We start from the raw sequence: 15,421 nt of genomic DNA, 5'->3' as shown, positions 1-15,421 counted from the left end.
TCTTTGTTGCATCATCTTGTTGAATCAGCTCACCATGCCAGTCCATCACATCAGCTTGTAGTCTTGCTTGTCTTCTTTAGGAGGCAGTATGAACCAAACCCAGAACTTTCCATATAGTAGATAGGAGCTCAATCACTTGAGCCACATCCACTTCCCTCAGCACTTAATCTTATTGAGCTTCCCTTGTATGTGATGGATCTCTTTTCCCTGAATACTGAATGCTTTGTCTTGAGAGTTTGACAATTTGATAAGTATATATCTGGGGGTAGGCTTGTTAGGACTTATACTGTTTGGAGTGTGCTATACTTCCTGGACATACACATCCATGTCCCTCAGAGAGGTGGGAAATTTTCAGCCATTATTTCCTTCAACACTCCTTCTGCCCCCTTTCCTTTTTCTTCTCCCTCTGAGTAGCCTATAATGTGCATGTTTATGCATTTTATTTTGTCATTAAATAACTAATTCTTTCCTCTGCCTGTTCAGATCTGCTGTTATGTCCTTCCAGGTATTTTTTATTTCTTGCGTTGTTCCATTCATCACCATCAGATGTATTATCTTTTTATATATGTTTATAATTTCTTCTGTATTTCCCCCCAGTGTCTTCTTAATATCCTTTATCTCTTCCTTCACTTCATTAAGGTGACTCATGTTATTTGTTTGAACATCGTTGATTAGTTTTTCCATGTTCTGCATCTCCTCCTGTTTTTTGGTTTGTTCACTAGGCTGAACAAACACGTTTTACTGTTTCTTAGTGTGACTTGTAATTTTTTGCTGGTGTCTAGGCATCTGTTTATCTTGATGCTTATTTATATAGTTAGCCGTTCTTTTTACTCTAGGGATCTGTTTTGTTTTGTTTTGTGTTAAGTTTCCTCTTTGATACTTGCTCCCACTTATTCTATATCCTTGTAGTTGTCCATGTTTCCCTGAAAAAAATGTTAAGACCATAGAAAAGGAAAAATAGAAGAGAAAAAGAATTATAGTAATAATTTTAAAAAGAAGATAGGAAAGGAACCATAAAAGATCCAGAAAAAAATAAGTAATAAGTATAAAAAATCATAACCAATACAAAGGTATAAGAATAAAAAAAGGTGGAATAAAAAATGAAACAAAAAAATATAGAATAAAATAAAATACTAGAAAGATGAGATGAGGAAAAAAGAAAATGAAGACTAAACAGTAGAAGGTAGAATGAAAGAAAAGCAATGGAAGAGGGAAAAATGAAAGAAGGAAAAGGAATATAGAAATAAAGGATAAAAATAGAGGAAAATAAAAAGGGAGACAGAAAATTTCGAAAAAATTAAGATTATAATAAGCAACCCAGGAAAAACAGGCTTCCCTCTTAGGCCACCAAGAACCATCTCAGGGTGTGAGTGCTTATCAGTCCAACACTCCTCGGCCCGCCCTCCACAGGTTAGGTACCCAGTTTTAGAGAATAAAGTAAAGAATAAAAAATAAAGTACATTGAAATTTTTTTAAATAATAAAAATTTTAAATAAAGATAAAAAATCCTAAAACAAAAATCTCAGTGGTAAATTCCCTGTCCCCAGGTGCTGGCTGGCAACCAGCTGGATCACCCGCTGGATGCCTTCTCTTAAGCAGTACCAGGTAGGGATTGAACCTGTTATATGTGAGGCAGGCATTCATGTACTGAGCTACACACTCCACAGCTTGGATAGGCTGATGAGAGCTTATTGGCTCTCCCCCGCTCTATCCCCTCAGGTCCTTTGGGCTACTAACAGTTCCTTAGCTATCTCTCCTGGCATCCTCCTCTCCAGGGCTCCAAGGAGCCTGTTAGCCTGCCCCCTCACAGAGGTACTTCCTCTCTCCCAGGACAGGTGGGTGTGGCAGCCTGCCTGGTCAGATCCCGGCCATTTTAGCCCTGGCTGGGGTCTGTACTTTTTATTTTTTATTTACCCCCCTCTGTTCTGCCCGCCCTATCTGTCCCACACCTATTTGCTTTTCAGCTCTGCCACAGATGGGTCACTTTCAATCTCCACTTGCTGGGCTGGCTACAGCCGAAATTCAGAGCGGGCTCAGCTGGCCAAGCTCACTGAAGAGAAACCACTCTCCACCCTCTCCACACCCCTCTTCCTCCCAGGAAAGAGGACCTTTTTTCCCCTCTCAGTTGACTGTAGTGAGCCAGGGATTTTACCATAGCTCTTCTCCTTGAGATGGAAGATATTTGCTGTTCCCAGCTGCAGGGTAACTCACGGTTTTTGTTTGACCTCTCTGGCTCTCTGACCCTCTCCCTTCTGGATGATGCGCAGCATTCTCCTGGTCTGCAGATCCCCAAGGCAGCTTCCCCAAATAGCTCGTTGCCCTTCCTCCACCATTGTCTTTGTGTTTTGTGCCTAGCTACTCCTCCATCTTCCAGGTTTTGCCTTAACTCCCCATTGCCACTGTTCCCCCACCGCTGGTAAACCTATACTCTACTTTTTGCCTCTGTAAGTTTGCATGTTCCTGATATTATCACTGTGATTACCATAGGACTTAAATTTAACGTCCTAAGTGTATAACAATCTCATTTTCTCTGATACTAACTTACCTTCAATAGTATACGTACACTGTGTTCCTATACCCATCCAGCCCACCACTTTTATAGAGGTCTTATGAAAAAATTGTGTTTATTACATATTTATACATTGTGCCCATTGAATTATAATTACACTTTATGCGTTTGTATTTTAGACCCTGTAGGAAGTAAAGAGTAGAGTTATAAACCAAAAATATAATAGTACTGCTATTTATATTCACCCATGTCATTATCTTTACCAGACATGTTTATTTCTTCATGTGGTTTCATTCAATTGTCTAGTGTCCTTTCCTTTTAAACTGCATAGCACCCTTCAGCATTTCTTGTAAGGCCATTCTAGTGGTAATGAACTCTCTTAGCTTTTGTCTGTCTAGGAATGCCTTAATCCCTCCCTCATGCTTGTAAGATAGTTTTGCCAGATATAGAATTCTTAGGTGGCAATTTTATGCTCTCTGCACTTTAAATATTTCATCCCTTTGCCTTCTTGCCTCCATGGTATCTGGTGAGAAATTGGTTCTTAATCTTATTGTGGCTCCTTTGTATGTGATGCGTTGCTTCCCTCCCGTGGCTTTCAGAATTGTCTCCTCTGACATTTGACAGTTTAATTTTTTTAAAAGATTTATTTTTTTTTGTTTTTTTGTTTTGTTTTTTACTCTTTTTTTATTTTCTCTTTTTCTCTTCTGTCGAGGGCTGACTTTCAATAGATTGCAGCGAGGGAGCTGCTTTGCTACAAATGAAACCCCAACCCAGAAGCAGGTCATCTATGAGTGGTTTAGCACCAGGTTCCCCACGAACGTGTGGTGTGTGACGGGCGAGGGGGCGGCCCCCTTTCCAGCTGCGCCCCGTTTCCCGGGACGAGGGGCACTCCGCACCCGACCCCAGTCCCGATGCACGACAGCCCTCCGGCAGGGACAGCGGGGAACTGGCTATCTGAGGTCAACCAAGGCCCCACAGCACTGCTGTATCATTCGGCCTGTTAAAGATTTATTTTTAATACCCACCCCCCTGCCCTGAGATGGCTCCCTCATCCGTCTGCTCATTGTCCGCTCGCTGTGTCTGCTGATCTCTCAGAAGCACTGGGAACCGAACCTAGGACCATCTGTGTGTGAGGCGAGTGCCCAACTGCCTGAGCCACATCCACTCCCTGTTGGCTGTGGCATCTGCTGGCTGTAACATCTGCTGGCTGTGGTTGCGGCATCTGCTGGCTGTGGCATCTGTTCTTTGTGGCTTCTGTTGGTCACAGCATCTGCTGCTTGCAGTGGTTGCAGCATCTGCCCATCATCCTTAGGAGGCACCAGGAACTGAACCCAGGACCTCTCATGTGGGAGATGGGCGGCACCCAACTGCTCCCTCAACAGTTTGATTTAAAACATGGTGTGGGTCTATTTGGCTTTATCCTGTTTGGAATTCGTTGAGCATCTTGGATATGTGTATTCATGTCTTTCATTAAATTGGGAAAGTTTTCAGCCATTATATCTTTGAAAATTCTCACTGCTTTTTTCTCTCTTTTTTCTCCTTCTGGGACTCCCACAATGTATGGACTGGTGTGCCTGGTGATGTCCCACAGGCTTCTCAGGCACTGTTCACTTTTCTTCGTTTCTTTCTTCTGATTCTCAGACTGGATGATTTCAATTGTCTTATTTTCAAGTTCACTGACTTTGTTCTGCCAGCTCTAATCTTGTTGTTTATCTCCTCGAGGAATTTTTAATTGCTGTTACTGTTGTCTTCTGCTCTCTTTGATTCTTTTCCAGGCTTTTCTTCTCTCTTTGTGATATTCTCTTTGTGTTCATCTATTGTTTTCCTGGTCTCCTTTAATTCTTTGCATTTCCCTTTAGCTCTTTGTACATATTTCAATCCATTTTTTTTAAGTCTTATCTGGAATATCCCAGGTCCAATCTTCTTCACTGATGGTTTGCAATGCTTTAATCTTCTTTGCCTGGGCCATAACTTTGTTTCTTTGTATTTTTGCAATCTTTTGTTGGAACCCATACATTTTTATTTTTAATGTGTCATCACTAGAATTTATACTCTAAGGTGTTTGTTCCTTAAGCTTGTATCTGGCTTACGTTATAACAGAGCTTTCCTTGAGTGCCAGGAGTTAACCACAACAACAAAAAAAGAGGTGGGGAAAGAATAAAATGCCTTTCCCAGCCTTTGCAGATTGACCATTATTTGAAGCTCTGAAGGAGATTATCCCTACAGAGTTTGGAGAATAGCTGCAGGCCAGAGCGTAAGGGCTTTCCTGAATGTTTCTGGACATATGTCTTATCTTGGGTCTGTGCATTTGACCTTAGGAATTCCCTCTTTTTTTCCTACCCCACCCCCTTTTTTTTTAGGTGCTGGAGCTGGGGATTGAACCAAGCCCTTGTATGTGAGAAGCTGGTACTCAACCACTGAGCCACATCAGCTCCCCTGAGTTGGTTTTCTCATTTGTTTGCTTGTTTGTTCTTTGTTTTTAGGAGGCACTGGGAACCAAACCCAGGACCACCCTTGTGGGAAGCAGGCACTCAACCTCTGGAGCCATATTCGCTCCCAAGAATTCCCTCTTTCAAGAAGATAGGAATGTCCTCGAGGTCCAGAGCTCTGCACTGTTTGTCCAAGAGCCAGCAGTCACTTGCCCCAGGCAGCACATCTTACCTGCTTTCCAACGGCCTTCTGTGGAGAGTTCCATGAGTGCCTTTTACTCTCCCGGCAAGTTCTGAAACAGAATCCCTCAGGCCACATCCAGACAGACTGGGCCAGACATGCACACTCCCAGTATTTGCAGGAGGGTTGCTCTGCTCCCTCCTCCACCAGGACCGTGGATCTGCACTGGGAGCACAGGCTACCTGTGCATGGAGCCCATGGGGGATAGAGGGTGGGGTAGCTGGAGCAGGAGAGCCCCAGGTTTTCAAGTAGCCTTTTTCATGATTTGGTGAGGCCCTGTTACTGTTGTCCTTTAACTATTTCCTGGAGCTTTGAGAAAAGTGTTTCTACTAGCTCTTACTGGTTGTTCAGAGTTCCTGTGGGGGGACAGAGACCTGAAGCTTCTCACTCCACTATGTTGATCAGAGTACAACCTCTCACAATTTTTTTTGATAGTGGATTAAAATTATGTTATAGCAGATACAGCAGTCTTTATAGGGTCACTATCAGAAGTTTTGGTTATACGAGACTAAAACTATCCAAGCATGTGCCATATTACCAGCTTGATCATAGATCACAGGACTATGGAATTGCAATATTTATCATTTTTGCTCTCCCATTGCTCATGGGCTTGGGGTAAGGTCGGCAGGACAAGTAAACATAGAACAAGATGATATACCACATCGTTGTTTGGATGATAACTTGATACTTCTACCATTTCCAGTATAATTTTTGTTGCATTATACTAAGGTTAACTTGTACAATGAATGATTGTGAAATCCTAATTTGGTATGATAAGGTCATTTAGAAATGCTGTGGCATTTATCCAGGGGTCCATCACTGATTCAAAATGACACAACAGTCATTATAATGCAGCCAGTCTTGCTGAATATGACAGCAGTTCTCCACTCAGATTTGTGAGATGTCATGTTTGGTGAGTAAATTGGCAAGTATGAATTTCTCTCCTTTTGTTACCCGGTTTTATTTAGGTTCTTGGCTGTGCTGCAGAAATGAATTTTAAGAGCATGGTAGATGAATTAGGCCAGTAATTTATTCAGGCAGGGAAGGATGAGAAATGGGAGAAAATAACAGATCAGGGGTCCCAGGTAGAGAGAAAGGGGTTGAAAAATGATAAAGCAGGCTGATTTACAGGCTACAGTTCCTCATTATAGGTTATAAATCCCCAGGTTTATTAGCATAGGGATCCAAGCAGGGGAGAAGGCAGCTAGAGTCGGGGTCCAGAGGCAAGAGAGAGAACTCAGTCCTGGCACCCTTTTTGAACTGTTAATTATCCCACCCCTTTGCTAATGGCAGGGGAGGAGTTTCAGTTGTTCACAGTTTTGATTGCTTGTTTCTTCCATCAGTCTCCCAGGAGGGCCCAGTGATAAAATCCTAGGGGAATATCCAGGGCTTCTCCTGGCTTCTGGAGAAAGTCTTCTGAGTGGCAGGACCTTGAGGAGGGTCTTCCAGCAGTCGTCTTGGGGTTATTGATGTCCACGTGGGCTTCTTGCCAGTTTCCAGATGTGTTTATTGATTCCCTATCTTACTAGCCTGCTTCACTTTCATACTGAAGGGAGAACACTCAGCCTCTGCCTCAGGGGTGATGGCAATGCTGGTTGTCAGAGGATCTGTTCTCACCACTTGCTTTGCAACCAACCGGTCCAGACCATTGTGTGTATGCCCAGATTATGTTCACAGATCTCCTGAGGGCTAGGCCGACTGTGTAGTATTCTTGGTTGTTAACCAATAACCTAACTAACTTGACTCGGTATCATTCACTCATTCAACATAACTCATTCAACAGTTATTCCCTAAATACATGTGACACAGACAGGGGCAGCCTGAGACACGGAGGCCCTCCAGGTAGGCTCATAACGCGTTACTCTGGGCAGGCTAGAGATTTGATGCTGCTCTTTAAATATGTGTTCACAACATTTTTAAGTGGGAAGCCAAGCACTGTATGAGAAAGGGGTAGCAAAGGAGCCCCTCTTATTCCCCTTTTTTGCCAGGTTGCAAGATCTCTACTGTCTAGAGGAAAAAGAGCAAGCAGACTCTTTATCTTTCCTTCCAACTACATTCAGTACTGTCCCTGAGAAAAGTTCTGGTAAATACTCTTTTTCTTTAATCTACTTCAATTCCCAGAGATGTATTAATACCCCACTGATGATCTGTACACAGCAACTGCTGTAATATCCAGGCCCGTAATCTAGCTCTGGAAAGAGACTCTGGGATCGATCCTGGAGATAAAGATAAATAAAATGCTATTCCAGCCCTCAAGGAACTCAAGGCAGTAGTTTCACCTGCACTGTACAGCAGTGTGAGAAATATTCAAAGTATTGTAGGAACTCAGAGGAGGGAGCCGAGCGTTCTGTCTGTGGAGGTCAGGGGAGACTCACAGGTGATTTCCCAGGACCTGGGAGTGGAACAGATGAGGAAGTGGAATTTCCCTTTTAAGTACATCTGGTAATAATCGTTTTGAACTTTTCAGTGGATGAAATAGACTTTAAATTTAATTCTATAAGCCTCAAGCTTATAGAATTGCACAAGGTGGGGTAAATGAGTATTTTATTACAGTGATTCTTACCCTTCCTGGCCTGCACGATGAAGCCAAGTTACTATGCTGTTACTCACTACAGTTCTTTTGACAAGCACTCCTTGACTTCTTACTAAATCTTCCTCTCTGATTTTAACTGTCCCTGAAAAACAGATTCACCTAAATGGAAAGGCATTCTCAGATTCCAAATTTTATTGTAACTCTTTGCTTTACTGCAAAGGAGTTTGTTTTATCAGTCCCCACTATCTCTACTGACCAGTGGAAATAAAAGCATCTAGACTTCTTGGTTTTCAAAGTAAAAGCCTTTGAGCCTTTTGTTTTTCTATCAGAAAGCTGGTTGTCCCCATTTTTCCTTAATTCTCAGTCACTTGGGAGTATTTCCTTATATGGCCATCATAAGGAACCCACTTAAAGGAACTCTTATTTGAGAAGGAAGGGAATTCTCAAGGTTAAGCCTGCCACCTTCTAAATCCTCCAGAATAAATCTTTTTAGGTTATCTGGAAACTGACTTCTTTTTTTTTCCTAAGGAAATCCACAATTATAATTACAATTTTAAAATGTTCTTTCATCACTATTAACAAATGTACTACAATAATACAGGGTGTTAATAATAGAGGGTTAAATGGGAGCTCTGTATTTTATGCATGATCTTTCTGTAAACCTGCAACTCCTCTAATAAAAGATTATTGAAAGCAAAGACCCCCAATATCACAGCTTCTCAATTCTAATAATAGCATAGTTTAAGAATATGAGGGAAGCAGCCTTGGCCCAATGGATGGGGTGTCAGTCTACCACATGGGAGGTCCACGGTTCAAACGGGCCTCCTTGACCCGTGTGGAGCTGGCCCATGTGCAGTACTGATGTGCGCAAGGAGTACCCTGCCATGCAGGGGTGCCCCCCGTGTAGGGGAGTCCCATGTGCAAGGAGTGTGCCCTGTAAGGAGAGCCGCCCAGCACGAAAGAAAGTGCAGCCTGCCCAGGAATGGCCCCCCACACACGGAGAGCTGACACAACAAGATGACGCAACAAAAAGAAACACAGATTCCTGGTGCCGCTGATAAGGATAGGAGCGGTCACAGAAGAACACACAGCGAATGGACACAGAGAGCAGACAACTGGGGGGGCAAAGGAAGGAGAGAAAAATAAATAAAAAATAAATATAAAAAAAATAAAAAAAGAATATGACATAATTTAGTTTAACTACTAAATTTATTAGTTATTAAACCTATCTCCATGAGCATTTTGCATTTATGATATGAATACATCCATGAATATAGCAGTATGACATCCTTCATTCTACAATAATAGTTACATTGTTACCTCCTGGATTGGTAATGATGGATTATGAATCTGAGAGACAGGATATGGGACAAATGATTTGCTTCTGCCCAGAACTTCTAAGAAAACCTAGCCAAAAGTTTCCATGAGTTATGACGGCTTTTACATTATGTATGGGTCTTCACCTCCACCTTTGGCCACACAGCATCACTTTTGTCTCAAGAGTTTAAAGCTTCCAGCAGAGGAAAAGAGGTCAGATGAGCTCTACATCTCAAAAGCTGGTTGGTTTATCCATAATGATCTTGACAAAATCCTCCTCAATTTGCTGCAAAATTACACTACACAGTGTTTGCATGCTGGTCCAGACAGAGTGAGAAAGGACAAAAACATGGGGGGGAAAAGGCGAAACTGACTTCTTTAAAGTTAAAATACACACGTCTTGTGTCCTGCCTCTGAGGAGAGAAAGTGTTTTTCATAGGGGAGGTAAAGCCAGTTTTGTGGCATTCATTAGCCAGAGAATCCACTGGTCTGGATGCCTCTCTCAACAGCTGGATCTGTTAGAATTGCTGTGACAAGTCTGTACCGTTTTTGCTCTGGTTAGTTTGCACTCCTTATTCTATTCTAAGCAGCAGTGCCATTTAGCATTTGTGCTTTTCATTCTTCCAACTTGGTACTTTTTTGTGCTGCTGTGGAGGAAGAAAAGCAATAACTTTGCTACAGTTTCTAAAAGTGGTTTGAGTGGTTTTGTTTTAGCCTGGATGAAGAAACCAAGCTACACTTTTGTTGTTTCTTTTACTTTACCTTAGTGGCTTCATCCTGAGATGAGAAGTGGTCATTATCAGAGAACTTTCATTACTACTTTTATATCTTCTCAGCAAAATATTCTCAGGCTTAGGTAAATATTAAAAAGAAAACAGGAAAGGAACTTGCTAATATAACATATTGAAAAACAGTCATTTTAGCTCAAAGAAATGCAAAATAAAGCCACAATAAGATCATTTTCATGTATAGAAGTAACAATGTTTTTTGTTTGTTTTTTAATGATTTTCAAAACTGGTGAAGGTGCTACTCAGTATTTATAGGAGGCAAAATCAGTATAATCTTTTTGGGAAATGCTTTAATATAACAGGGGCCTTAAAACGCTCTTCATGCTTCATATCAGTAATTTCACTTTTAGACCCAGTAATATCATTTTTAGAAGTATGTGCAAAGGAAATTGTAAACAGAGTACAGAGATGTTTGTCACATTGTTTATAACAAAAAGGTAAAACCAAAAAATCAGTAGGGGAATGTTTTCACAAATATTATGCTTCCATTTCAAGTGATGTTTACAGAAACTTTATAATAGTATTAAGAAAAGCCAATGATATAATAAAAAGCAAAAGGAACCTCAGTATTGTGCTGTCACAATGGCAGTGGCATAATTGTGCAAAACTAGCAGGCTGGCAAAAAAAGAAAAAACTGGAAGAGGAAAAATAAGCCAAATAAAGTCTTTTCCCCTCCATGTTTTTTTTTCCTATTTTCTATAAGAAGCATATTTTATTTTCAGTGGGGTTTTCTATTATATATAAAATGGATACTGCCTCAGATATAATGCTACTTCTTATTGTTCATTGACGGTTTAATGTTCATATTTTGTGCCTTGTAAATTACAGTGGTGATAAGAGTAAATTTAAAATTCGTGACAGTGATTTTTCCCACTCCGTGGATATTAGTTAACAGGTTTGTTTGTTTGTTTGTTTAGGAGGTACCAGGGATTGAACCGGGACCTCATCGTACATAGGAAACAAGCACTCAACCACTAAGCTATATCTGTCCCCAGTGAGAGTTTGTTTGTTTGTTTGTTTGATTTTAGGGGGTACCAGGGATCAAACTTGGGACCTTGTACATGGGAAGCAGGTGCTCAACCCCTTGAGCTACATCTACTCCCCTAACAGGTTTCTTTAGGAGGTTAGAAGGGGATCCCTTTAACAAACCTCACTTTTTAAAAGTTTGTCTTTTGTGCATTTCATAAAGTTATTATACATGTTGGAAATTTTAAAACCATATAAGTGGATAAATTATCTTGCAGTCCTGTGATGTATAAAATGTAACAATATGTTTATGATTTCTCTTTAGGAATTTTTCAAATAGAAACTAATTGCCGAGTTTCCAGTTGACCAGCATTCATAGGGTAAGATTAACATTCTGAATTGCAAACACATGGTAAAGATAATTACTATTTTGTGGATAGCTTAGGGCAAGCAAATACTGAATTCTTGGTATGAAAAAGAGATTACTATTCTTACAGACGTTTTGAGTAAAGTCCTTTGGATGCTTTTAGCTGGGCATAAAGAAAAAAATTGTCTATATGCATTTTGGTGAAATGTCATCCTCCTCATCTTCCTGTCATTTATAGGTTTTGCAAGTGGAAAAATATATATGTATGTGTGTTTGATATTTTTCATTTTTTCATCGTAAAGGTCTAAGCAACATAATAAATATCCATGAGTGACTTAGAGCCCATGTTAATATTTTCCCTCATTCTTATGATAGCATTTGTATGCATAGAATGGTTTGCCAGTTTCTGTAGTCAAAGACAGCTACACTTTTCTTAAGTAGAAAAGTCAGAGAAATAAACAGTTCCTATGCTCTGTTTTTTCCTGTAAACAGAATTTTTCTTTTACAATCATGGAAAATTAATCTTAAATGAGCTCTGCGACAGAGCTTCTAACTTTGACCTAATGAATGAATTTGCACACTGTATTAAATAGCTTAATGCTCTAGTGTTATGAATACAGCATGTGTCTTGAAAGTGTTCAACTCTGAATATGTAGTTAGGTGGGGCAGTGATCAAGACAGTAGGTCTGTCACCAACTACATTTGGACACCCACCTTTTTATAGATAAAAGTCAAGATTCTCTGACTTCTTGGGTAAACACACATTCCCCTCATGATTCGCCAAGTTGACCATAAACTTTTTTTTTAAAGATTTATTTTATTTCTTTCCCCTTCCTCCCCCCATGGCCCCATTGTCTGCTCTCTTGTGTTCATTCACTGTGTGTTCTGTGTCCACTTGTATTCTTGTCAGCGGCACCAAGAATCTTTGTCTCTTTTTGTTGCATCATCTTGCTGTGTCAGCTCTCCGTTGTGTGAGGTACGACTCCTGGGCGGGCTGCACTTTTTTCTTGCGGGGTGGCTCTCCTTGCAGGACACAGTCCTTGAGCATGGGGCTCTCCTATGCGGGGGACACCCCTGCATGGCAAGGCACTCCTTGCATGCAGCAGCACCGCATGTGGGCCAGCTCACCATCAGGCCAGGAGGCCCTGGGTTTGAACCCTGGACCTCCCATGTGGTAGGCAGACGCTCTGTCAGGTGAGCCACATCCACTTCCCTGACCATAAACTTTTAAAAAGATCATATCAGATCTTGCCGTTCCTCTACTTAGGACCCCACAGTGGTCCTCTATCACTCATGAGCTGTTATCCAAACTCTTTACCAATTCTTGTGCTATATGTAGCAATAACTGACTTTCAGGAGATGACTGCCAAATCCGTGTCATTCTCACAGGTATCCAGATGACTTTTCTTCTTCTGGCCATCACTATTGTTTCTCCATCCTGCAACACACTTTCTGATAGACATGTATACAAGGCACCATTTTCATAAAACAATGAGTCATTCTTAATAGATATCTTACCAGTTATGAAAACAAATGGACCTCTAACACACGCTTTAAAATGATATGTTTGATTAAGGGTCAAATACTGTCCTGTCTTATTTATATCTCCCAGCTATTCATATGTAGAGGCAATTCCAAGAAATATCTCCCCCAAATTCTTTTGCAGGTTATGACTATGAGTGTCATTAGCCCAAGGGGCCAGGACCCATTTTCCTTTGTAATGTTAATAGTTCCTGCCACAGTAGCATAAGGAGAGGGAACACAGGACCAAAGTCCATAGGCAGACACAAGCTGCAAGTTCACAGTTCCAGAATTTGTAAAGTTAACATGATGCATGGCAGCAATTGCCACAAGTCTCAGTGAAGAATTTTAACCTCCAGCCATATTTCCAGATTTTTTAAATTCCTTAGATCATGAGTAATGCTACTAGTTAACTGCATGTTGCTGTTTGTTCTCACGTAGACTGGGGTATAGAGAGAGCCCCTTGTAAACAATAAAGTCTGATGAGTCTCTACTCACCGACCCCCTCATCCCAGCTCGCTCTCTTTCTTTCTCTTTGTTTCCTTCTCTCTTTCTCTTTCTTTCATTCCCGATACCCTTCGGGCCAACATTCCTACAAGTGGCGCCCAACGTGGGATACCACTTGTCGGAATGTTGGCCCTAAGGGTATCAGGAATGAAAGACAAAGAGAAAACTGGGATCAGGGAGTCTAATGAGTCTGTCCTCTTAGACCGCCTGATCCCAGCCTCCTCTTTGTCTTTCATTCCTGATACCCTTTGAGCCAACATTCCGACAGGAGCTTACAGATACCAGACCATAAAGCATAAGTTACTTCCTTCACCAAAGTCTATTTTCACATGTTGGAGCAAGATGGCTGCCAACGTCTGTGAAGGTTCAGGCTTCCTGGGTTCCTCTGGGCTCACTTTCTCTGTTTTCTCCACAAGGTCAGCTGTAGACTATGAGGTTCTCTAGGCTTTGCCTCTGTCCACAAGGCCAGCTGTAGACTATCAGGCAAACTGCTCTGTCTTTCCCTGGGGCTCCAGCTTCAGCATCAAATTCCAACATCAAAACTCCAACATTAAAGCCTGCAACTCTGTCCTTTGCCATGCCTTTAGTCGGTGGGGACTCAACACTCTACTGGCACAAGAAGTTTACATAATTACTTAATCAGCTAGACCTATGAATCCAATATAATCAAATATGCCTAATTCTTTTTGGAATTCATCAATAATATCAAACTGCTACAACCACCCAATCTAAAACAACTTTACGTTCTTTATAGCATTTCCAATTTATTGTGTTTGTGCGTTTTATTATCGTTGCTCTTCCCACACTGCAGAGAAAGTTCCATGAAGGCAGGGATCTTGCCTATCTTGCATTCTCGTATTTCCTTAGCACTTAGGACTGTCTTGCACATAACAGGTATCTTAAATATTTGTTGCATAAATAGACTAAAATCTTGATGTCTCTTTGACAAACACTGCTGTTCAGCAATGTTTTCACTCATTCCCTTTGGGCATTTTATTTAGACTCAAATATAGAACTTATTGGGTTTAGCCCATCATCCTACTCATTTTGGCACTGAAATGACAGTATACGGTGATGATGCTAGTTTTCAAGTATCCATATCTCTTCCCCACAAGAGGATTAAAATCCTTTAAAAGCAGAAACAGGGCCTTACATTTCCTGGGTACCTAATCTCTTGAGGAGGGGATATTCCATAAAGTGCATAGAAATAGTAACTAGAGAAAGGTTTAAGACTAGTTACTTAATCATATTTTAAAGCATTTCTAGAGGACAGTGGCTTGTCTATCCCAAAACTGAATATCCCATTTCTATTAATTAAAAAAAAATATTCTGGACTTTATTTGCAGTTTCATATTTCAAAACCCTATTTTATTTTACTATTTATTGGGCCAGGTAGCCAGAACCAATTCCGCCTACCTTCCAATTCTTTTCAAATTAAGAAACTTGGCCATTGGCTCATGTTCTGTTAACCTGTAACTATAGAAGTCACTTAAACTCCCCAGAACATTAGTTTCTTATTTGTAAAAAGAAGAGTTGGTCTCTGATCTCTAAGGCTTCTTCCTGCTTAAATAGTTCATGATTCTGCTCTTGTGAGAGGTAAGCCACCTGCAGAAGAATTAGGAGAAGTAGGTGGAATGATGATCTCTGCAGGAGGGCTATCATTTGAGAACGCATGTATGACTCATGGGAGACTGCATGGGAGCTGGATTTGGCTCTAATTTATTTATGATTTGCTTCCTGTGGGGGGTCAGGAAAATATTTTTATAAACAATGAAAGGTAGTGGTGAAGAGTTTGAGGTGACACTCTGAAAGCACCTTCTCTTTAAGTATCATCAACTGATGCTTCTATTCCAGTGTCAATAGGACACTAATGTTATTGCATTATTTTTCTCTTTTTAATGTAGTCAAGATAATATGGTAGCTTGCTAAAAGCATCAAAGAAATGGGAGGCCTTTGAGCCTTGACAGGAAATTACCATCCCTGTTAAATATATATTTCAAAACTACCAGAGACAAGGAAATAAGAAGCAAAGCTTGAAACAACTCAGACTCAATTAGGATTTCTAAAGTTGCTCCCCTTGGTTTTAATTATTGTACTCAGTCACTTTTTTCCTCCTAAGGCTCTGATGATTGTAGTAACTCTCCTAATATTTCGAGCACTATTTATGATATTTTTTTTACAGACGCATTACTACTCTACAGCTTTGGGTAAGCAGCTGCAGAATGGTAGTTAAAAGTCTCAGT

At 40.8% G+C, this 15,421-nt stretch overlaps 1 protein-coding gene across 5 annotated transcripts in view; it reads left to right on the top strand.

Moving 5' to 3' along the window:
* The window catches only part of LRRC8B (leucine rich repeat containing 8 VRAC subunit B), an 86,535-nt gene that overhangs the window by 40,409 nt on the left and 30,705 nt on the right, over positions 1-15,421 (top strand). For 4 of the 5 annotated variants that reach the window (XM_004478040.5, XM_058303203.1, XM_012519481.4 and 1 more), the window contains one exon: positions 11,109-11,163. The gene's annotated coding sequence lies outside the window, so the exon portion shown is untranslated. Of the gene's footprint in view, positions 1-7,218; positions 7,263-11,108; positions 11,164-15,421 lie in introns of those variants that run through there. The other variant, XM_058303202.2, reaches the window with a different exon arrangement.

The sequence above is a fragment of the Dasypus novemcinctus genome, chromosome 9, assembly GCF_030445035.2.
Source record: "Dasypus novemcinctus isolate mDasNov1 chromosome 9, mDasNov1.1.hap2, whole genome shotgun sequence".
In the NCBI taxonomy this organism is placed as follows: domain Eukaryota; kingdom Metazoa; phylum Chordata; class Mammalia; order Cingulata; family Dasypodidae; genus Dasypus; species Dasypus novemcinctus.
This window is presented reverse-complemented; position numbering and strand designations above follow the sequence as displayed.